Genomic DNA, 26,039 nt, shown 5'->3' with positions numbered 1-26,039 from the left:
AGAGCCGGAGCACCGTATGGTCAGCACCCTCTAGGATCCTTCGCAGGTGACCTAGCGCTTCACTCATAGGCCGTTTCCTTGGTCCCTCATCCACCGTACCGGAAGCTCACCATTTAAATCGAACCGAGGCTGGTCAAGACCTCGATCGACCTTGCTACGCGAGACATCCTAAATTGACTCTCCGTCTCAGCAGTTGCAACTTTATCAGTTCAGTCTTCATGACCTTAATCTCAAGACGGTCAAAATGCTTCTCCAGCATTCTTGACATAAAACAGTCATTTACAAACAGTCACAAAATACAGTTTCTATAATGAACTCTTGTCTTTCCATATTATCCACTCTCGGACCACATTACTTATTCCACATTCCATTCAGTATTCTACATACATATCCATGTTCGTACGTCCACATCATACATCCAATTTCACATTCATACATACGCATCTACATGCATACATCCACATCTACATTCATACATCCATACCTCCATTTTCACATCCACACATCCACATTCATATTCATACATCCACATTCACATGCATACATCCATTTTCACATCCTCATTCATACATCCACATTCACATACATACATCCACATCCGTATCTACATCCATACATCCACATCCACCTCTTCATTCACATTCACATCCATACATCCACATCTACATCCATACATCCACATCCACCTCTTCATTCACATTCACATCCATACATCCACATCTACATACATACATCCATACATCCACATCTACGTACATACATCCATTTTCACATCCTCATTCATACATCCACATTCACATACATACATCCACATCCGTATCTACATCCATACATCCACATCCACCTCTTCATTCACATTCACATCCATACATCCACATCTACATACATACATCCATTTTCACATCCTCTTTCATACATCCACATTCACATACATACATCCACATCCGTATCTACATCCATACATCCACATCCACCTCTTCATTCACAATCACATCCATACATCCACATCTACATACATACATCCACATCTACATACATACATCCATACATCCACATCTACATACATACATCCATTTTCACATCCTCATTCATACATACACATCCACATACATACATACACATCCACATCCACATCACATTCATACATACACATCCGTATCTACATCCGTACATCCACATCCACATCAACATTCACATTCATACATATACATCTACATGTATACATCCACATCACATTCATACAACCATATTACATCCATTCTCGTCCTAACACATCCCATATACATCTTAACACATCCTAACTCATCTTAACACATTCTATCACATCTCATACACATCTTATCACATCTTTTTACATCTCATACACCTCTTATCACATCCTATCACTTTCCATACGCATCTTATCAAATCTTATCACATCTTATCACATCTTTTTACATCTCATACACCTCTTATCACATCCTATCACTTTCCATACGCATCTTATCAATTCTTATCACATCTCATACACCTCTTATCACATCTTATCACATTTCATATCTTTTTAAAAAAAAAGAGAATTCTTATATTTGATATAAGATTTCTCTACACATTTATTTATACATAAATTCCATTTAAGGAGACTAACACTTTCGAAATTAAAATCAATCTTTTATACATCTTCTTATGCATAAATTCAATTTGGTAGGAAATTACACTTTTAGAATAAAAGAATTTCTCTTATGCATCTAAGTTATGCATAAAATCCATTTATGAGGAAAATCACACTTTTAGTATAAAAAGAATATCTTTTATGCATACCTATATGCATGAAATCCAATATGATAAAAGTAACACTCTTACAATAAAATAATCAACTTTTATGCATACCTCTATGCATGAAATTCAATTATGATAAAAGTCACACTTTTATAATAAAATAATCAACTTTTATGCATACCTCTATGCATGAAATCCAATATGATAAAAGTAACACTTTTGATATAAAAAATTTTCCTTTATGCATACTTCTATGCATGAAAATTAAAAATGATAAAAGTAACACTTTTGATATAAAAATTTTTCCTTTATGCATACTTCTATGCATGAAAATAAAAAATGATAAAAGTAACACTTTTGATATAAAAATTTTCCTTTATGCATACTTCTATGCATGAAAATTAAAAATGATAAAAGTAACACTTTTAATATAAAAAAATTATCCTTTATGCATACTTCTATGCATGAAAATTAAAATTTGATAAAAGTAACACTTTTATGTTAAAATAATAATCTTTTATGCATACCTCTATGCATGAAATCCAAATATGATAAAAGTAACACTTTTATGTTAAAATAATAATCTTTTATGCATAGCTCTATGCATGAAAATCAATGATGCATAATATAAAAATCAATTTCTCTATGATTACAATGAATATCTTTTAATTAATCTAGGATGATAATTCCTAGAATATGGTAGGAAGTCCTCATTTTATGCTTTGAATGAAATTATTTTATGCATAATTTTTATAAAAATTTTGCCATAGCTCCGCTGCTATGACTGATAAATCTCAATTTTTCTAAGGGATAAAGCTTATCATTAAGGAAATAATTAAAATGATCTCTAATTGGATCATTAATCCATAATGGATTGAATCATCAATATACATAAACTAAAAGCATAGAAAAAAGCCATTAATTTGGCCTCAAGCATAGCTTAATCTTGGGTTAAGGAAAAGCTTTATGAAAAGCTTGATTTGGATTGAGAATGGGTCATGAGTATGACCATTTCTTGAGTGAGAGAGAGAAATTACATAAAAACCATTAGAATTTAAACATAAATAGAAATTAACTTCAATAGCATTTATTAAATTATGTAACTCTTCACTACTATTCACCAATTAACTTCAATAGCATTTAAAAAACCATACCAATTAAGCTTCTCAAGCTTGAGAGGGGTTGAGAAGAGAGAAACATTGAGAAATTATAGAAAAGATCAATATTCACTAATTACCTTACAAATTGCTTGATTCTTTCTTCATGGTAGAGGCCCCCAACCAATCAATTGGTTAAGTATGTTGATGGAGCCACTAATTGGGATTGAAGAAAGAGGGAAGCTCCAAAAACTAGTGAATTATTAAATGAATTCACAGTTCTTGGCTTAGGTGGAGTAGAGTAACGATGCATAAACACTATATATTTTTCAACAAGGGGGAGGCTTCTATTTATAGGAAAAATTGAGCTCCTAACCAAACAAACTGATTCTAGAATTTTCCAAATCAGTTTGGTCAATTTTTGACCATTTTTAGGTCAGTTAAGCTAACTTTCTGGAACTAGACTTGAATTAGGAGAGAGGAGAGATGAAATATCTCAATTTTATGAGTTTAAAACTCATTCAAGCATGTGAAATATGCACCTCCTTTAAAGAACTCCCCTTCCTTACATATGTGTCATAATGGAATCATTTTAATATTGCTCATAGTTTTTTTACTAATAAACCTTGTACATTTTCAACTCTTCATCTTATGTGAAATATGCACCTCCTTTAAAGAACTCCCCTTCCTTACATATGTGTCATAATGGAATCATTTTAATATTACTCATAGTTTTTTTTACTAATAAACCTTGTACATTTTTAACTCTTCATCTTATGTGAAATATGCACCTCCTTTAAAGAACTCCCCTTACATATGTGTCATAATGGAATCATTTTAATATTGCTCATAGTTTTTTACTAATAAACCTTGTAAATTTTTAACTCTTCATCTTATGTGAGCATTTACTCATTTTTGGATACCCAAAATATCTCATATTTTTAATATTGCTCATAGTTTTTTACTAATAAACCTTGTACATTTTCAACTCTTCATCTTATGTGAGCATTTACTCATTTTTGGGTATCTTCTTTTACAAATTGGATTTATCTCCTCCCTACACATGGATTGATGCTATTGGCCCATAGGAACCTTAATTGGACCATAATCCAAAAATTTCTGAAAATCTAGACCCTTAGGCTAAGGTCCTTTATACCCATTTCCAATTAATTCCAATTGCACATTGGAAAGTTCTTTTTGAATTTCTTTTTTAGGGGAACTTATTTTAATAAGATGAGATAATTTTCTATCCAAAAATATTAAAAATTTGAATATTCTCTCTCTAGAATATTTTCTCTCTCTAGGTTAAAACAGTTAGAAACAAGTCTTTTATATTTCTTAAGAGGGATTGATTACAAGGGAAGATGTTGACATTTTGAGAGACTGGGGAGGAATCTTACATTCTCTCCCACTTGAAAAACGCGAGATGCCCCCATCTCGCAAACTGGGGGTAATTTCGTAAGATGCACAAGTATGAGACTGAGAGAAATTTTTTAATTAAGATTAATCACCAATTAAAAAAATCTCAAAGAGAGTAGGGTCAAGACAAGAACAAGATTTAAACTTTATTCATTCTTGGAACATATACAGTAAAGATAGAAGAACTCTTTACACTTCCATAAGCCCGTCCATCATATGATCACAAAAGCAGCACTCACAAGCTACGCACGTATAAGGTAACTCATCTATGGGAATGATTCTGTTGGTTATTGCCGCGCCTATCTCAGTGGTATGAGGTGTTCTAACAAAAGGACCTCTGAGAGGCAAACCAAAAACGGGGTAAAGGCATATCTTCTGATGAGGAAGAAAACACGCCAGTAAGAAGACCCGCTCAGAAAACCCAAGATGTCTTGATCTCATGACGCAGTAGTATCGGGGACCCAAACCCAAGGCTTCAATAACCATGGCCAAGCGGACATTGTTGCGAAAGTGCTGCTCAACTGTGAGATCCCAGTCTCCACCACGCAACAGATTCGGGGTACTAGCAGCGGAAGTAGCACATCGTGCACGGGTAGGGGTCTCACACTCGGGGCCTCGCCCACCACGGATATCCGGACAAGAGACTAATCCGTCGGTTTGTCCAAAATCAAAACCGGAAAAACTCCCTTTACCCAGAAAGCATGGGCGATTCCACTAGGATAACTCTTTACTCTAACGTAGTCAAGATCATTACGGATCAACTGATCTGACTGCACCTTTAACGGTACTTGGTCAATTCAAGGAAGAAACTTGCACTTGGATCATTGGAATCAACGTTTTTTTCCCCATCAAGAGGCACAGCCGTTGATTCCTATCCATAGAACAATTTCTATCTGGGATTTACTTCATCTATCGTAATAATAAAAATTAAAATCTCGATTTATGGATCCATCAGTCCAGCCTAACCCCATCCAGTCCCATGGGTTAGCCAACCGCCCAACCACTGTAGTGATGGGATCCAATTAATAATTTGGTTAGGTTTTGTCCCGGGTACCAAGGAAAAGAGTTCCAAGGCCCCCTAGCCGGAAGTTCATACAAACATAAAACTAGTCATACCACTTACACACCCAATATGAAATTGCCTTTTTCTTAGCATCAACTAGCTTTAAAACAATCCTTTAATAAAACCATTATGTCACTGATGACAATCCTCAAAGTCTCTGGTTGAATCCTTATTTCTAGTCATTCTTTCATCGGTGTACTTATGGCATCATTGGCAACCAGAACGCTCACCACCTGTTCTCTCAGGGGCCTTTTCCATAGTTCCTAGCTCATAGTAACCGGCAATATATTCATATAATAGAATGGAATCTCCATGGAAGATCAGCAAGATCAACCCACAGATCCATATAAAAGAGCCATGGACTCATCTGTTGAGGACCAGCAAGGTCAATCAACCAGATCCATGCCCGGTTTCAGAAAACAACTCTTACTCCTTGTTCCAATATCTTCCACGATGCACGTGTGGGTATCTTCGGTGACCCAGAGCCCGAGCACCGTATGGTCAGCACCCTCTAGGATCCTTTGCAAGTGACCTAGCGCTTCACTCATAGGCCGCTTCCTTGGTCCCTCATCCACCGTACCGGAAGCTCACCATTTAAATCGAACCGAGGCTGGTCAAGACCTCGATCGACCTTGCTACGCGAGACATCCTAAATTGACTCTCCGTCTCAGCAGTTGCAACTTTATCAGTTCAATCTTCATGACCTTAATCCTCAAGACGGTCAAAATGCTTCTCCAGCATTCTTGACATAAAACAGTCATTTACAAACAGTCACAAAATACAGTTTCTATAACGAACTCTTGTCTTTCCATATTATCCACTCTCGGACCACATTACTTATTCCACATTCCATTCAGTGTGTACTCGTTCTCATCCATTCACTCATATAGACTACATTATCTCACATACATCTTCATATTCATTATTCTACATACATATCCATGTTCGTACGTCCACATCATACATCCAATTTCACATTCATACATACGCATCTACATGCATACATCCACATCTACATTCATACATCCATACCTCCATTTCCACATCCACACATCCACATTCATATTCATACATCCACATTCACATGCATACATCCATTTTCACATCCTCATTCATACATCCACATTCACATACATACATCCACATCCGTATCTACATCCATACATCCAAATCCACCTCTTCATTCACATTCACATCCATACATCCACATCTACATCCATACATCCACATCTACATACATACATACATACATCCACATCTACGTACATACATCCATTTTTACATCCTCATTCATACATCCACATTCACATACATACATCCACATCCGTATCTACATCCATACATCCACATCCACCTCTTCATTCACATTCACATCCATACATCCACATCTACATACATACATCCATTTTCACATCCTCATTCATACATCCACATTCACATACATACATCCACATCCGTATCTACATCCATACATCCACATCCACCTCTTCATTCACAATCACATCCATACATCCACATCTACATATATACATCCACATCTACATACATACATCCATACATCCACATCTACATACATACATCCATTTTCACATCCTCATTCATACATACACATCCACATACATACATACACATCCACATCCACATCACATTCATACATACACATCCGTATCTACATCTGTACATCCACATCCACATCAACATTCACATTCATACATATACATCTACATGTATACATCCACATCACATTCATACAACCATATTACATCCATTCTCGTCCTAACACATCCCATATACATCTTAACACATCCTAACTCATCTTAACACATTCTATCACATCTCATACACATCTTATCACATCTTTTTACATCTCATACACCTCTTATCACATCCTATTACTTTCCATACGCATCTTATCAAATCTTATCACATCTCATACACATCTTATCACATCTTTTTACATCTCATACACCTCTTATCACATCCTATCACTTTCCATACGCATCTTATCAATTCTTATCACATCTCATACACCTCTTATCACATCTTATCACATTTCATATCTTTTTTTTAAAAGAGAATTCTTATATTTGATATAAGATTTCTCTACACATTTATTTATACATAAATTCCATTTAAGGAGACTTACACTTTCGAAATTAAAATCAATCTTTTATACATCTTCTTATGCATAAATTCAATTTGGTAGGAAATTACACTTTTAGAATAAAAGAATTTCTCTTATGCATCTAAGTTATGCATAAAATCCATTTATGAGGAAAATCACACTTTTAGTATAAAAAGAATATCTTTTATACATACCTATATGCATGAAATCCAATATGATAAAAGTAACACTCTTACAATAAAATAATCAACTTTTATGCATACCTCTATGCTGCATGAAATTCAATTATGATAAAAGTCACACTTTTATAATAAAATAATCAACTTTTATGCATACCTCTATGCATGAAATCCAATATGATAAAAGTAACACTTTTGATATAAAAAATTTTCCTTTATGTATACTTCTATGCATGAAAATTAAAAATGATAAAAGTAACACTTTTGATATAAAAATTTTTCCTTTATGCATACTTCTATGCATGAAAATAAAAAATGATAAAAGTAACACTTTTGATATAAAAATTTTCCTTTATGCATACTTCTATGCATGAAAATTAAAAATGATAAAAGTAACACTTTTAATATAAAAAATTATCCTTTATGCATACTTCTATGCATGAAAATTAAAATTTGATAAAAGTAACACTTTTATGTTAAAATAATAATCTTTTATGCATACCTCTATGCATGAAATCCAAATATGATAAAAGTAACACTTTTATGTTAAAATAATAATCTTTTATGCATAGATCTATGCATGAAAATCAATGATGCATAATATAAAAATCAATTTCTCTATGATTACAATGAATATCTTTCAATTAAACTAGGATGATAATTCCTAGAATATGGTAGGAAGTCCTCATTTTATGCTTTGAATGAAATTATTTTATGCATAATTTTTATAAAAATTTTGCCATAGCTCCGCTGCTATGACTGATAAATCTCAATTTTTCTAAGGGATAAAGCTTATCATTAAGGAAATAATTAAAATGATCTCTAATTGGATCATTAATCCATAATGGATTGAATCATCAATATACATAAACTAAAAGCATAGAAAAAAGCCATTAATTTGGCCTCAAGCATAGCTTAATCTTGGGTTAAGAAAAAGCTTTATGAAAAGCTTGATTTGGATTGAGAATGGGTTATGAGTATGACCATTTCTTGAGTGAGAGAGAGAAATTACATAAAAACCATTAGAATTTAAACATAAATGGAAATTAACTTCAATAGCATTTATTAAATTATGTAACTCTTCACTACTATTCACCAATTAACTTCAATAGCATTTAAAAAACCATACCAATTAAGCTTCTCAAGCTTGAGAGGGGTTGAGAAGAGAGAAACATTGAGAAATTATAGAAAAGATCAATATTCACTAATTACCTTACAAATTGCTTGATTCATTGTTCACGGTAGAGGCCCCCAACCAATCAATTGGTTAAGTATGTTGATGGAGCCACTAATTGGGATTGAAGAAAGAGGGAAGCTCCAAAAACTAGTGAATTATTAAATGAATTCACAGTTCTTGGCTTAGGTGGAGTAGAGTAACGAAGCATAAACACTATATATTTTTCAACAAGGGGGAGGCTTCTATTTATAGGAAAAATTGAGCTCCTAACCAAACAAACTGATTCTAGAATTTTCCAAATCAGTTTGGTCAATTTTTGATCATTTTTAGGTCAGTTAAGCTAACTTTTTGGAACTAGCCTTGAATTAGGAGAGAGGAGAGATGAAATATCTCAATTTTTATGAGTTTAAAACTCATTCAAGCATGTGAAATATGCACCTCCTTTAAAGAACTCCCCTTCCTTACATATGTGTCATAATGGAATCATTTTAATATTGCTCATAGTTTTTTTACTAATAAACCTTGTACGTTTTCAACTCTTCATCTTATGTGAAATATGCACCTCCTTTAAAGAACTCCCCTTCCTTACATATGTGTCATAATGGAATCATTTTAATATTGCTCATAGTTTTTTTTACTAATAAACCTTGTACATTTTCAACTCTTCATCTTATGTGAAATATGCACCTCCTTTAAAGAACTCCCCTTACATATGTGTCATAATGGAATCATTTTAATATTGCTCATAGTTTTTTACTAATAAACCTTGTACATTTTCAACTCTTCATCTTATGTGAGCATTTACTCATTTTTGGATACCCAAAATATCTCATATTTTTTATATTGCTCATAGTTTTTTACTAATAAACCTTGTACATTTTCAACTCTTCATCTTATGTGAGCATTTACTCATTTTTGGGTATCTTCTTTTACAAATTGGATTTATCTCCTCCCTACACATGGATTGATGCTATTGGCCCATAGGAACCTTAATTGGACCATAATCCAAAAATTTCTGAAAATCTAGACCCTTAGGCTAAGGTCCTTTATACCCATTTCCAATTAATTCCAATTGCACATTGGAAAGTTCTTTTTGAATTTCTTTTTTAGGGGAACTTATTTTAATAAGATGAGATAATTTTCTATCCAAAAATATTAAAAATTTGAATATTCTCTCTCTAGAATATTTTCTCTCTCTAGGTTAAAACAGTTAGAAACAAGTCTTTTATATTTATTAAGAGGGATTGATTACAAGGGAAGATGCTGACATTTTGAGAGGCTGGGGAGGAATCTTACATCCTTTCACATATCATCACATCTCATCACATTCACATTCACATCCACATCCATTTACATCACATCACATCACATCACATCACATCTCATCCACATCTCCTCACATTCACATCCACATCTATTTACATCACATCACATCACATCTCATCCACATCTCCTCACATTCACATCCACATCCATTTACATCACATCACATCTCATCCACATCTCATCACATCTTATTCACATCCCATCCTCATCTTATCACATCTCATTCACATCCATCAACATCACATCACATTAATTCCATCCACATTACATCACATCCACGTCTATCCATATCACACCGCATCCATTCACAGCTCATCACATTCATCCACATCCATTCATTCATTCACATTATATCTCATTCTCATCCATTTTCATCACATCACATCCTTTCACATATCATCACATCTCATCACATTCACATCCACATCCATTTACATCACATCACATCTCATCCACATCTCCTCACATTCACATCCACATCCATTTACATCACATCACATCACATCTCATCCACATCTCCTCACATTCACATCCACATCCATTTACATCACATCACATCACATCTCATCCACATCTCATCACATCCACTCACATCTCATCACATCACATTCACATCTTATCATATCACATTCACATTCACATTAACATCTCATCTAATCACATCGCATCCATTTACATCCCATCACATTCATTTACATTCATTCAGATCCACATCACATCTTATCACATCCACTTTTAGTACCGTTTTCTACTTTCGATAATACTGATAGGACTTTTCTAAGTTTCTGCCAATTGCTTGGCCTAGTTAAGCGTACTTTTTCTTGATCCCATTGAATCTACGTATCAGAGTGTTGTTGAAGGTTTAAAAAGGAAAAATAAACCTTATCAGAATTGAATAGTAAAAATTTAGAAAGAGTATTTAAGTATTGTATTTTCATTCCCTAAGCTTCATTAATGAGATTAATTCTAAACTTTTGTTTACTCATTGGATCCTCGATCTTCCCAGGGATTCCAAATTCTCTTTTCTAATAAATAAGAATCATCCAAGTTTTCAAGATGGATATTTTCATATTCTTTCTCAAATTTCTCAAGTAAAATATATTCAATATTCTTCTTTTCAAGTAAAAGATTCATGGGATTTACAAAAATCAATTCTACCCATGTTTCCCAATAAAATTAATAATGCTCAAAATTTTACTTTTGATAATTTGAATTATGCCAAAAATTTCTCTTTTACCATTTAATTACTTGGATCTCAAATATCATGGGAATTCCTCTTTTTGTATAAAAATAAATTTACCAAAAATTAATCTTTTATCATAATCAATTAATTATGCATAATTACAAAAAATTATTTTTCATGAATATGATGAAAATCATTCTTTTTGCATAGGATGTCCAATCCTAGAATATAGTAGGAAGTCCTCTTTTAGCATTATGCATAAAAATAAGATATGTATTATTTTCTAAAAATTTTGCCATAGCTTCGATGTGCTATTACTGATAATTCTCAAAAAAAATTTAAAAGAATAAAAGCTTGTAATGAAAATATGATAGTAGTTCCTCTTTTATGCTCAAAATCAAACTATGAATTTAAATCATAATTTTAACCATAAAATTAAACATAACTATGATTATCCCACTAGATTGATCTAATTTCAACATTCCTCTTTTTCCAATTTGTTAGGATAATCCATTTCTCATTTAGAATGAATTAGAGTAGTTTTTAACTACTCATAATTAATCTAAAAGCATTTACCATTATTTTAATAGCACAAAATCATGAAAATATCGTTTTCTTAATCCCTAGCTTATCAAGCCTAGAGTTTAGCTTTGAATTAAGAGACTATCATTGAGAAGCATCCTTTATCAAGGGATTTAGCCATAAAGATGGCTATTCTTTTAGAGAGAGAGATTTACTTAAAGAAAGCATTACAAATAAGCATAAAGATTAACTTTCTCTTAATTAAACATTAAGATTTTAAGAGAAAGCTTGATTTGAATTAAAACAATAATTTAGAAAGCTTCTCAAGCTTTGAGAGGGGTTGTGAAGAAGAAAGTTATTGAGAAAATTAGAAAAAACCATAAAATTTGATTTTACCTCCAAGTTTGGCTTTCTCTAATTTTCCAGTGAAGCCCCTGACCAATCAATTGGTCCACCAAGAGGAGAAGAGCAACTCTAAGAGTTGTTGTAGAGAGAGAGAGAGCTCCATGCTCCCAAGAGAAAAAAATTTAAAGGATAATAGAAAATATGATTATTTTAATATAATACTCGTATGGTATAACTCCCATATTCCATTACAAATGATTGAGGGTCTATTTATAGGTGAGGAAAGCCACTAACCAAGTCCAACTGGGTTCTAGAAGTTTCCAAGTTCAGTTTGACTCAATTTGGACAAGATTTGGACCAGTTTGGCTCCCTTTTTGATTTGGTTTGATCCAGGAGAGAGGAGAGATAAAAATATCACAATTTTTTTGAATTAAAAATCCTTCCACACATGTGAAAGAGGCGTCTACCTCAAGAGTCCCGCTTTCTTTACCAAGGTGTCAAAATGCATCATTATTCTAAAATATCTCATTTTTTTAGTAATATCTCATAATTTTTAACTAATAAACCTTGTACTCACTCAACTCTTCATCTTATGTGAGCATTTACTCATTTTTGGGTATTTTCTTTTATTCTCTTGGATTTATCTCATCCCAACACTTGGATTAATCCAGTTGGCCTATTGGAACCTTAATTGAACCATAATCTAACAATTTCTGAAAATGTAGACCCTTAGGCTAAGGTCCCTTAAACCCATTTTAATTAATTCCTAATGCATATTGGAAAGCTCATTTTTAACTTCTGTTTTAGGGAAATCCAATTTAGACACTAGGAGGATTTTTATATCCAAAGATATCTCAATTTTGGATTATCTCTCTCTAGGCTAAAATAAGGTAAAACAAGATCTTTCTTCTATTTCAGAGAGGGGAATAATTACAAGAACAGAAGGGGAGGTTCTTACATCTTTACACCTCAAAAGTTGGAGGGAGGAATCTTACATCCTACCCCACTTAAAAACGCGAGATGTCCTCATCTCACAGGTGGAGTATAATCTCTTTCATCTTCTTCCTCTTCAATCACTTCCAGTGTTACTGCCTTGGAAGTGGACGGTCAATTTGAGAACATCTCTTTTTGACTTCCCCTATTCTGAGGCAGAGGTCTTGCATTACTTTGGATTGAAACTGAGAGTTGGTTAAAGGGTCTACCTCTGGGATTTCCCTGATTTTGATGTGGGAACCTGATTCCTCTACTGGAAGGAAGGAGCTTAAGTCTAGAATCTTGGTCCCTGACTTCCCTGCCACAAAAACCTTGATCCAAAGGAGTTGGGCAATCCATACTACGATTTTCAATTCCTTGACAGTTATTATAGCATTTCACTTCTTTGTTTAAGGGTGGAACTTTTGAAGTTGAATTCTAGGGGATTGCATTCCGGGAAAAAGACCTTTCTTCCATTCTAGAACTTCCCATATCTTGAGTTTGACCTTGTTATCTCTTAGGTGGTGGAAAGTTGGAATCACCTTCCGGAGCTAGAAATCTTTTGAAAGATGATGGTGCTAGCTTTGGCGGGACCTTGACATCAAAGGCCTTGCTGAAATCCCTCGTCATCCGCACTACTTTGGCCATGAAAACTGGCTTGGCATTCTTCACTAGGATATTCATAGGTTCGTTCAGTCCTCCCTGAATGAGCCTGGCCATCAGCTATTCTTCATCCAATGGTGGCGAGTACTTGAGGAGGAGAGTGAACGCTTGATGATATTCTTCAATAGTTCTCTCCCCTGGATTAACTCTAAGAATTTATTCATCTTGGTTTCCAAAAAGCCGGGAGGACAGAATCTCTTCCTTAGGTAAATCTTGAGATCATTCCATGTCTAGGTGTTCCGATCCAAACGCTTTGTCTCGCAGTGGTTTCTCCATGCCACTCTAGCTGTTTCTACTATCTTCAGCCTTGCAAGAGCTATTTTACTGTTCTCATTATACTCGGTGACATCGAAGTATTCTTCCATTGCTTCAATCCACTTTGTAAGATTCCTCCCCAGCCTCTCAAGATGACTAGTATCTTCCCATGTAAACAAATCCCTCTTCAGATATATAAAAGATCTTGTTTCTACCTATTTTGGCTTAGAGAGAGAAAATATTCTAGAGAGAGGTTATTCAGATTTTAAATATTTTTGGATGGAAAAATATCTCTTCTTATTAAAATAAATTCCCCCAAAACAGAAGTTCAAAAAGATTTTCAGAAGGTGCATTAGAAATCAATTATAATCTGTTCAAAAGGCCTTATCCTAGGGGTCCAGATTTTCTAAAAAATTTAAATTAAGGTTTTGAGGGGCCAATCAGATTCATCCAAATGTGTGGAGGAGATAAATAGAAGAAATAAAGAAAATCTCCCCAAAAATGAGTAAATACTCACATAAGATGAAGAGTGGACTAAGGACCAAAGGAAATACAAAAAAAATGAATTTTTGACACCTCAGAGTGGGGAGTCTCCCTCATGAAGGAGGCGCCTACTTCACATGTGTGGTGGAGTTTTAAATTTCCAAAAATTGAGATATTTCATCTCTCCTCTCTCCTAATTCAAGTCTAGTTCCAAAAAGTAAGCTAAACTGACCCAAAAATGGTCAAAAATTGACCAAACTAATCTGGAAAATTCTAGAATCAGTTTGCTTGGTTAGAAGCTCACTTGTTCCCTTTGTTGAAGCTTAATTGTGTTTTATGCACTGTTACTCTACTTCTTCCCAGAGCCAAAAAAACTGTGAATTTATTAATAATTCATTAGTTTTTGACCATTCCCTCTTCTAAAGAATTGGTGGTCACTCTTGTTGCAAACAAGAGTAGATTCCTCAAACCATCAAGCCAAAGGAAAGCTCCCAGAAATTCATGTAACTTAGAAATCTTACTTTTTCTTTATTCTTTTAATGGTTTTCTAATTTTTGTTTTCTTTAAAATGATAAATTGATGCTATGCCTTGTTGGAAAGGCTTTCCCTTCATTCTTAAATTTAGCCTTTCTTTATCCTAGTTAAGTAATCAAATTGTTAGAATTAAACTTTTCATATTGTTTCTCTTTTAAAAGTGGAATTTGATTAGTTTCGAATGCTTTAAACCATTTGGGGATAATTTTTAAGTAATTTAAGGTTAGGAAAATTTGAAAAATAGTCAACCATACAAAGGAGGTTATGGCAAAATTTTCTTAAATTTTGTGAAATAAGTTTTATCTTTTATTATTCAAAAAGAGTAATCCCCATCGTTTGTGTATTCTAAAAGTGTTATTTTCATTCTAGGCATAGAAAAATGCATAGTAGAAATATTTTTGTTATAAAAGTGTTATTTCCATTCTATGCATAGAAAGATGTATATTGATTATTTTTTTATTATAAAAGAGTGATTTTCATTAGATTTAAATTCTATGCATAGAAAGATGCATATTGAATTTTTTTAATAAAAGAGTGATTTTCATTAGATTTAAATTCTATGCATAGAAAGATGCATATTGATTTTTTTTATATAAAAGAGTGATTTTCATTAGATTTAAATTCTATACATAGAAAGATGTATATTGGATAAATTTTTTTATTATAAAAGTGTTACTTTCATCAATATTGATTTTTATGCATAAATAGATGCATAAAAGAATTTTTTTATTATAAAAGTGTTACTTTCATCAATATTGATTTTTATGCATAAATAGATGCATAAAAGAATTTTTTATTATAAAAGTGTTACTTTCATTAATATTGATTTTTATGCATAAAAGAATTTTTTTAATTATAAAAGTGTTACTTTCATTAATATTGATTTTTATGCATAAATAGATGCATAAAATAAATTTTTTATTATAAAAGTGTTATTTTTAGCAATATTGATTTTTATGCATAAAAGAATTTTTTTAATTATAAAAGTGTTACTGTCATCAATATTGATTTTTATGCATAAATTTTTTTTTAATTGCAAAAGTGTTGCTTTAATAAATATTGATTTTTATGCATAAAATGATGCATAAAAGAAATTTTTTTATTATAAAAGTGTTACTTTCATCAATATTGATTTTTATGCATAAAATGATGCATAAAAGAATTTTTATTATTATAAAAGTGTTACTTTCATCAATATTGATTTTTATGCATAAAAATCAATATTGATGAAAGTAAAATTGCAAAAGTGTTGCTTTCACCAGTATTGATTTTTATGCATAACAGTTCTCTTTCAAAAAAAGAAAGATGGAACGCTAAGACTCTGTGTGGACTACAGAGGCCTCAATCAACTGATAGTTAAGAATAAGTATCCTATCCTGAGAAGAACTGATGAGCTTCTGGATAGGCTAAGTGGAGCCTAGATCTTCACAAACATAGATCTCAAATCAGGGTATTATTAGATCAGGATTAATGAGCAAGATATCAAAGACAGCCCCATCAATACTCGGTATGGGCATTATGAATTCACTGTCATGCCGTTTGGATTGACAAATGCCCCAGCTACATTCAATCGCTTAATGCAGGACATTCTCAGAGAATACTTGGATGATTTTGTTCTTGTTTTCTTTGATGATATTCTGATTTACTCAAAGAATTCGGCTGACCATGAAGCTCATGTCAGAAAAGTTCTTGAGATTCTAAGGAAGCACCAACTCTTTGCAAAAAAGAGAAAATGCACTTTCTCTGCCGACCATGTTGAATACTTGGGCTTTCTGGTATCCAAAGATGGAATTTCTCCAAATTTTGCAAAAGTCCAAGCAGTCATAGATTGGCCTGAACCAAAAACAGTGAAAGAAGTCAAGGGATTCTTGGGATTGACTAGCTTGTATAGAATTTTTATACCAAAGTATGCTCTCATAGCTTCCCCCCTGACTAAAATTCTCAAGAAGAATATTCCGTTTCAATGGTCTACCAGGTGCCAGAGTGCTTTTGATAAGCTGAAGACCTCCTTGGTAACCAATCCCGTTCTAAAGTTGCCAGATTTCTCCCTATCCTTTGAGGTAGTAACTGATGCCAGTGGTTTTTCCCTGGGAGGTGCACTCATGCAGGAAGGTCATGCAGTGGCCTATGAATCCCGAAAACTCAGAACGCATGAGAGGAATCCTGTTGTCCACGACTTGGAACTACTTTCAGTAGTATATGCCTTGAAGTTGTGGAGGCATTACCTACACTGCAGTGGATGTGGCCAAAGTGTTCCTCAAGGAAATCTTTAGATTGCATGGCCTGCCCAGGAGAATAGTAAGTGATCGAGATCCCAAATTCACGTCAAGATTCTGGACTGCATTTTTTGAAGCAGCAGGAACTTTCTTGGATCTCAGCATAGCTTACCACCCCGCCGAGACCGATGGTCAAACTGAAAGGGTGAACCAAGTAATCGAAGATATACTTCGGTCATGCTGTGTGGCAGGGAATCCAAGAAGTGGCTAAGCTATCTGCACCTAGCCGAGTTTGCCTACAATGCTTCTTATCACAGAAGTATTGGGATGAGCCCTTTCAAAGCTTTGTATGGACAAGATTGCTTAACTCCATTAACTTGGTCTGACCCATTGATTAGGGTCGAGATGTCCAGACAGATGCTTAATGACATGGAGCAGTAGATGCAATCAATTCGCAAAGATATAAAAGCTGCCCAGGATAGACAGAAGCAGTATGCAGATAAGAAGAGGTCAGACAGAAAATTCGAAGAAGCAGATATAGTCTTCATTTGAGTACACCCCAAAAGAAGTTCTCTATCTCTTGGGAAGTACAAGAAGTTATCCCCCAGATATTGTGGGCCATATCTGATTACAAAGAAAGTAGGTGACTTAGCCTACGAGCTTCTTCTGCCTCCTTAGCTCAAAGTATAAATGTATTACATGTCAGCCTTCTTAAAAAGTATATACCAAGCTCGAATCATGTGCTTGATGATGAAATCTTAACTTCTTCAACCCAAGGGCAGATGGAACTCCAACCTGAAGAAATCCTTGATGTTGGAGAAAAGGTTCTCAGGAACAGAATTCTGAGAGAATTATTGGTCAAATGGAGGTTCTATCCTTTTAAAGATACCACTTGGGAGAAAGAAGCTGAACTGTTCGAGATTACCGCCAGTTTGCGAGATGAGGACATCTCGCATTTTTTAAGTGGTGGAAGAGAATGTAAGTTTCCTCCCCAACCTCTCAAGCTGTCCAGTAACTTCCCCTGTAATCAAATCCCTCTTCAGATATATAAAAGATCTTGTTTCTACCTATTTTGGCTTAGAGAGAGAAAATATTCTAGAGAGAGGTTATTCAGATTTTAAATATTTTTGGATGGAAAAATATATCTTCTTATTAAAATAAATTCCCTCGAAACAAAAGTTCAAAAAGATTTTCAGAAGGTGCATTAGAAATCAATTATAATATGTTCAAAAGGCCTTATCCTAGGAATCCAGATTTTCTGAAAATTTTAAATTAAGGTTTTGAGGGGCCAATCAGATTCATCCAATTGACACCTATTTCACATGTGTGGTGGAGTTTTAAATTCCCAAAAATTGAGATATTTCATCTCTCCCCTCTCCTAATTCAAGTCTAGTTCCAAAAAGTAAGCTAAACTGACCCAAAAATGGTCAAAAATTGACCAAACTGATCTGGAAAATTCTAGAATCAGTTTGCTTGGTTAGAAGCTCACTTTTTCCTATAAATAGAAGCCTCCCCCTTTGTTGAAGCTTAATAGTGTTTTATGCACTGTTACTCTACTCCTCCCAGAGCCAAAAACTGTGAATTTATTAATAATTCATTAGTTTTTGACCATTCCCTCTTCTAAAGAATTGGTGGCCACTCTTGTTACAAACAAGAGTAGATCCCTCAAACCATCAAGCCAAAGGAAAGCTCCCAGAAATTCATGTAAGTTAGAAATCCTATTTTTTCTTTATTCTTTTAATGGTTTTCTAATTTTTGTTATCTTTAAAATGATAAATTGATGCTATGCCTTGTTGGAAAGACTTTCCCCCTCTCTTCATTCTTAAATTCAGCCTTTCTTTATCCTAGTTAAGTAATCAAATTGTTAGAATTAAACTTTTCATATTGTTTCTCTTTTAAAAGTGGGATTTGATTAGTTTAGAATGCTTTAAACCATTTGGGGATAATTTTTAAGTAATTTAAGGTTAGGAAAATTTGAAAAATGGTCAGCCATACAAAGGAGGTTATGGCAAACTTTTTTTAAATTTTGTGAAATAAGTTTTATCTTTTATTATTCAAAAAGAGTAATCCCCATCGTTTGTGAATGAAATTCAGTAAAGTAGTAATTGAAATATTACCCTTCGAGAAAGATAGTCCAGGGAGAACCTTTCAAGACTCAAACCCTGAATCAGACTATGACCAAGACGTAACTCCTTCGTCAGTTTCAAGAAAAGACGATGTGACCAGTTCAGTAATCTACACTCAAATCACCCACCGACTCTGAAACTAAGTTGAGACCTTTGATTTTGATCTGAGGATCAAGAATTCAGAATTTGAGGAATTTTGCTTGGGAATCTAGACCTGTGATCTAGAAGTCTTGGGATACGGAATTAAGATATACTCATTGTATTCAAAAGAAAATCAAAACTGAAAACTTGCATAGAAACCCTATTTTCCTAAAGGACTGCCTCATGCCAGAATGCTGGAGGGAGCATTTGGTATATGTTTTTCTAAGGGAAGTTTGGTTGCAACAGCTGGCGGGGAGTGTTCAAAGGACCGCTCACGTGGTAAAAACTTGCCCAGGTCTTGACCAGCCTGGGTATGGTGTAAAATGGTGTGCTTCTGGTACAATGGGCGAGGGCCAACGAAGCGGTCCCTGAGTGAAGTGCCAGGACACCTAAGGAGGATCCTGGAGGGTTCTGACCAGGCGATGCATTGGCTCGCGGTGCTTAGGACGCCCATGCATATGTCGTGGAAGATATATATATGTTTGATGGGTGAGAAAATTATTGTAATTTGTTTACTGACGTGCTGGTCTCAACGGAGAGTCCAGAGTGATACTATTTTGTGAGAAACAAGGATTGAATGGAAATTTTGAGTTATGACATCTGTAACCAATAATTTTTTGTCAATGGATTGTTTTATAAATTAAAGTTTAAAGAGGAGTGTGTGCATATCTGTATTCTAAAGCAAAAGTTAAGAAAGGCATTCAATTATGGGTGGGTGAGTACTTGTCTCGTTTTACCAATTCCAGTGGTTTGGGCAGTGGCTAACCCATGGGCTACCGGATGGGGTTAGGCTGGAATCAGTAGAGTTTAAATAATAAAATTAATCAATAGGAATACGCTTAAAACTTGAATAGTTAAATAATAACCTGAAGACTTCTCAAATGAATAGATCAACGGCTATGCCTGATTGAATTAGGAAAAAAGCGTTTATTCCTTCAAGTTCTGTAATAGTTTCCCTTCTATCTAGTTTATTCAGATGAAGGTTAGTTCAGTATCTTAACCTCGTTAGAAAAATTTGTTAAGAAATCAAAATGGTGGAATCATCCCCATTTTCTGGGCATGGAAAATTTTCCCGGTTTCGGTTTTCAGAATGACCACCAGCTTAGTCTCATGCCCGGACATTCGAGGGCGAGGCCCTAAGTGGGAAACCCTGCCATGTGCAAGAGGGAGCTGCTTCCGCTGCCAGCAAATCGAAAATTCGGTGCGCGGAGGGGACAGTGGGATCCCACACATTTCTCCACAGCCTCGCCCAAGTTTCCCCCTTCACCCTTGAAAGGCCCATGTTGTGATCTATGAAGAGTTTTACGAACATCCGGGACCAGTTTGGCTCCCTTTTTTATTTGGTTTGATCCAGGAGAGAGGAGAGATAAAAATATCACAATTTTTTTGAATTAAAAATCCTTCCACACATGTGAAAGAGGTTCCTACCTCAAGAGTCCCACTTTCCTTACCAAGGTGTCAAAAATGCATCATTATTCTAAAATATCTCATTTTTTTAGTAATATCTCATAGTTTTTAACTAATAAACCTTGTACTCACTCAACTCTTCATCTTATGTAAGCATTTACTCATTTTTGGGTATTCCCTTTTATTCTCTTGGATTTATCTCATCCCAACACTTGGATTAATCGAGTTGGCCTATTGAAACCTTAATTGGCCAAATTTTTTTAAAAATGTAGACCCTTAGGCTAAGGTCCCTTATACCATTTTTAATTAACTCCTAATGCATATTGGAAAGATCATTTTGAACTTCTGTTTCAAGGGAATCCAATTTAGACACTAGGAGGATTTTTATATCTAAAGATATCTCAATTTTGGATTATCTCTCTCTAGACATTTTCTCTCTTTAGGTTAAAACAGGGTAAAACAACATCTTTCTTCTATTTCAGAGAGGGGAATAATTACAAGAATAGAAGGGGAGGTTTACACCTCAAAAGCTAGAGGGAGGAATCTTACAATGAAGCTTCTCTCGGAATGCCTCTTGTGAATTGAGCCTTCGGTTGCTCTCCTCTTATATATCATCTTAGCTTGGGCAATAAAAGGGTTTCTTTTAGAATTAAGGTTACAGTTTAGTGTCCTTAATATTTTCTCTCTTCCTTCTAATAATTACTCTTGTACAAGAGTTGCCAGTTATAGTTACGTAAATAAACCCTAAACCTTCATCATTATAATTACAATTATAGTAAAGACTATTGCTCACATATGCATAAGGGTTGTTTGGGAACTCACCACCACCATTAGTCCGCATAGAATGAAGCTAACCACAAGGAGCAAATCTATTGCTTCCATTGGCATTGTCATTCCACTAAGGGCTCAATCACAAAAACAATAAAGACCGAGCAGAGCTATATAGAGATTTACAAAACATGTCGACTATGCCTCCCTATATGAATGTGATAAAAAGTTATGTGAAGCTGTGAGAAACTCATTCATTATGTCTCCCTATTATTCATATGCTCGGACTTTAAGTGCTTGCATAAGTAGGCCACATATGCCTTCGTACGCATATGTGCCTCGTCGTCATGCATCTGGTAAAGTAGAGCAAGTGCATCACTAGCCTACTTGGCAGTATTACATGTGCCTCCTTACACACATGTGCCTCGTCACGCACCTCGTAAAGCAGAGCAAGTGCATCCCTAGCCTACTTGGCAGTATTACATGAGTGAATAGGATGAATAATGTTCCTTTTTATGAAAAGTGCCGCCAATGCATATTCCTATGCATCCTTGCCATCCCACCTAGCTTGTTCCAGATTGAGAGGTGCGGAGACACATGCCACAATTACATTTGAACTAGTATCACCATTTGAATTACCTATAATATCCTATGCTAACGAGGTAGGGCATTCCTTGATGCTTGTAAAACAACATTTGAAAGCCCTTTGGCAAATCAATATGATACATCATTCGAAAGCCCTTTGGAAAATCAATACATGCTGATGAAGTTGATGATAAGCTCATTGAAGGTTGTTACTAACCTGAATAAACCCTAAACCTTTCGAGAAGATGCATAAGGGTTGTTTGGGAATGCACCATTAGCCGCATAGAATGTCTCTATTGTGCCTCTCTCTCTCTCTCTCTCTCTCTCTCTCTCTCTCTCTCTCTCTCTCTCTCTCTCTCTCTCTCACACACACACACACACACACACACACACACACACATGCGCACAAAGATAGAGCCAAGAGTGTTTTAGATTATGCATAAGAGTATGTCCATAAAATAGTGTTTTAGAGTATGTCCATAAAATAGTGTTTATATACTTTGTCCATGTGTTCACATTGTGGCTACCTAAAATATGCAATAGTAAAAGTAATTCATATACTTTAGGTATGTTCACACTATGGCCACCTAAAATATGCAATAGTAAAAGTAATTCATATACTTTAGGTATGTTCACACTATGGCCACCTAAAACACTGTGGCCACATTAAAACATACAATAGTAAAAGTAATACGTATGTTCACACTATGGCCACCTAAAACATACAATAGTGAAAGTAATTCATATAATTTAGGTGTGTTCACAGTGTAGCCACCTAAAACATACAATAGTGGAAGTTATTAAGAGAGAGAGAGAGAGAGAGAGAGAGAGAGAGAGAGATGCTATACATTGAAAGTAAGATAGCACCACTCCCGCTTGAATTCCCAATATACCGAGGTGTGAGAGAGGGGTGCGTGCGTGTGTGGATGCATACCCACAAGTTTGAAGCTCGAGCATGGGCTCATATGAGAGGCCTTCCATGCAAGAAGCTTGGCACGATACAAATGCAATGATGGTTAAGTAGCCCATCTTACTAGAACCAATTATATACAGTCAAGAAGGCATACAATTTGGTAGATCTTGGGATGCTCACCAAGCCATTATATAGCCTTTTTGTTTAAGTTTGCTAACTCAATTAATAGGGAAAGTAGTAAGAACTGAAGGCCATCCATCAACCTTAACATTAACTCAACCTTGAAGTTGTGGTAGTAAGAAGAACTATGTAAGTAGGGTGTCCATATATCATGGTGTGTCCAATGCCTTGCTAATGATCTTAAATAAGAATCTCCAAAATAAGGTTCTCACCTTAGACTAAGTTTGATGAGAGGCCTCTCTCACCTTAGACTAAGTTTGATGAGAGGCCTCTCTCGTGAATGACTCTTATGAATTGAGCCTTCAGTTGCTCTCCTCTTATATAGCATCTTCAATGAGGCCTCTCTCATGAATGCCTCTTATGAATTGAGCCTTCGGTTGCTCTCCTCTTATATATCATCTTGGCTTGGGAGATAAAAGGGATTCTCCTAGAATTGAGGTTAGAGTTTAGTGTCCTTAATATTTTCTCTCTTCCTTCTAAGAATTACTCTTCTACAAGAGTTTCTAGTTATAGTTATCTAAATAACCTTAAACGTTCATTATGATTGCAATTATAGTGAAAGACTATTGCTAACCTAAATAAATCCTAACCTTTCAAGAAGATGCATAAGGGTTGTTTGGGAACTCACCCCATTAGCCCGCATAGAATGCAACTAACCACCACAACGGGTTAATCGATTGCTCCCCTCGGCATTGTCATGCCACCAAGGGCTTAGTCACAAACAATAGAGACCAAGTAGAGATATAAAGAGATCTACTCCAGTAGATCCATCGGTCTACTATTTCACCCTGTATGAATCTAATAAAAAGTTGTTTAAAGCTATGAGAATAGTCTGGATAGGCCTCACAATACATATAAGTTGTTTGCAAGATCTTTGATCCTTGTGAGAAACTCATTCATTATGTCTCCCTCTCATTCATATGCTTGGACTTTAATCGCTTGCATAAGTAGACCACATGTGCCTCCTTTACGCACAAATGTCTCATTGTGCAAGCAAAGCAAGTGCATCCCTAGCATGTATTACATGAGTGAATAGGAGGAATTATGTTCCTTTTCAAGAAAAGTGCCACCAATGCATGTTCATGTGTATCCTTGTCATCCCACCAAGCTTGTTCCACATTGAGAGGTGTAGAGACAAATGCCACAATTACATTTCAACTAGTATCACCATTTGAAGTACTTGTAATATCCTGTGCTAGCAAGGTAGGGCATGTCTTTATGCTTATAGCACTATTCCAAATCCCTTTGACAAACCAATACATGATGCATCATATAGGACCACATCAAGTAGCTGGTCCCATCAAGCTTATCCTCTTAGTGCGGGGAAAAGCATCCCAAACATATCATTGCCTATCATTTTAGGTTGGCAACAGTCAATAAATAATGCCTCATATAGGACCACATCAGGTAGTTGGTCCCATTAAGCTTATCCTCTTAGTGGGGAAAAGCATCCCAAACATATCATTGCTTGTCATTTTAGCTTGGAAATAATGAATCTCTAACACAACATGCAAATATACCAATAGCCTAATGTGTGACCACTATCCCAAAAGGACACCATTACATTATCTACAAAAAAAAACTTTTCTTTTATTGCTGGTCAGTTGGGGTAGGCCTACCACACTAGCCATGCACTATATAAGACAGCCCACCAACTAACCCACACACACCAACTCGTCTTCTTGCGCACACAAGATGCCGTTGGCTCCAACATAGCAGTAGCCCGGCCAACTCAACATTCATTAATGTATGGTTGACAATCACCATCTTGCTTCATGGCTCCACTACTTATGCATCATATGACAACAGCTACCCAGCTATATCAACCACCAATAGATTTATAGCATTTGATCAACGAACCCATCGAGCACCCGTCGGCTCCAACACTATAGCATACATCAACTAGCTGACACTCTCATAGCTCCTGCACATTATATGATAGTTGCAGCATGGCTCATCAACGCTGCTTATCATCAACTACACTTTTTAGCCCTGCGCATCACTTTCAACTGTCGGTTCTACCACAGCAAAAGAACGATTGATCTACGCGCACATCTTCATCATTGGTTCTACCTTTACATTTTTGCTCCTTTTGTATTCAATAGCACACCCACATCTACACTGCAGTCCTACATTTGCAGTCTCTACACACTCAGAGTGTGCCACCACCATCTTGATATGAGCCTTCATCACCAATCGAGCCTCTTGCGTTGACTACATCCTTCCTTGCCGGTCTACTACTCAAAGTCACCTCACATCAGAGGGCCTCTTGTACTAGATTACTTCATCATTATACATACAATCATTCATCCATTTTATGTTGTGTTGATTTGATCTTATCTCTTGCACATCTGGTCCTTTTGTCCTTTTTCCCTCACACCTACAAGTACTGTAAATGCTCACTGAATGAAACTGAGACGGCTAACAATAGATCACGATGACGAAAAGGCCTAAAAATGTATGAAAAATGATAGACTTTAGACTATATAAATGTTATTAGCAACAACAAGGATGCAAAAGTTGATGATAATGATAATGATAATGATGCTAATGAAGTTGTTAATGATGAAGTTTTAGGATAGCTCAATCTAAGCTAACCAGA

Source organism: Cibotium barometz, chromosome 8, assembly GCF_041138505.1.
Source record: "Cibotium barometz isolate CiBa-2024 chromosome 8, ASM4113850v1, whole genome shotgun sequence".
Lineage (NCBI taxonomy): Eukaryota > Viridiplantae > Streptophyta > Polypodiopsida > Cyatheales > Cibotiaceae > Cibotium > Cibotium barometz.
The sequence above is the reverse complement of the archived record's forward strand: the minus strand, read 5'-3'. Positions refer to the sequence as shown.